Here is a 745-nt window from a genome sequence, read left to right as displayed (position 1 = left end):
AACTGTTCCCTATGCAGCGCCTACGCCAGAGAAACCAAATTCAAGGGCAAAAATGGCTTCAAGAGAATTTAATTTATGCCTTTTTTGACACCACATTCACAAGTTTCCCAAAGTGAATGGGCAACACAAAGGCCTGTATTTCTTGATATACCATTACTCCACAAAATTTTCTCTCAAATGGATCTTATACTTGTGAGTATGTTTCTCCCCTGAAGTGCATTTTTTAAAAAAATCATTTTTGGGGGGGCTCATACAACTCATCACAATCCGTACCTACATCCATTGTGTCAAGCACATTTGTACCTTTGTTGCCATCAGCATTCTCAAAACACTTTGAAGATGCATTTTTATTCCTAGAAATAAAACTATTGAATAACTCACTAGCATCTGTGCAGTTATAAGGATAAAATTAGGGCAAGTTTTCAGTCATTTTATTTAAAACATATAGCAACGTCTAAGACCTTTTTCGAGAGCAAATGCTTTGAGAATGATTGGGGCAGGGAATGTGCGGATGTGCTTTATACAATTGATGTGTGTATATGTATAGATTGTGATAAGAGTTGTATGAGCCCCTAATAAAATGTAAAAAAAGAAAAGGAAAATGATAAGGGCAAAGAATGTACAGATGTACTGTATACAATTGATGTATATATATGTATGGATTGAGATAAGAGTTGTATGAGCCCCTAATGAAATGTTTTTTTAAAAAAAGACCTTTTTCAATGAGTTCCAATACCCAGTACAG

General features: G+C 34.9%; 1 non-coding gene across 1 annotated transcript; it reads right to left on the bottom strand.

Annotated features, from left to right (window-relative positions):
• LOC142437688 (small nucleolar RNA SNORA13) lies at positions 1–134 on the bottom strand. Its single transcript, XR_012782221.1, has one exon. It is a non-coding gene; the product is annotated as a small nucleolar RNA SNORA13 (small nucleolar RNA).
• Positions 135–745: the final 611 nt, after the last annotated feature.

Source organism: Tenrec ecaudatus, chromosome 1 (assembly GCF_050624435.1).
Source record: "Tenrec ecaudatus isolate mTenEca1 chromosome 1, mTenEca1.hap1, whole genome shotgun sequence".
Lineage (NCBI taxonomy): Eukaryota > Metazoa > Chordata > Mammalia > Afrosoricida > Tenrecidae > Tenrec > Tenrec ecaudatus.
This window is presented reverse-complemented; position numbering and strand designations above follow the sequence as displayed.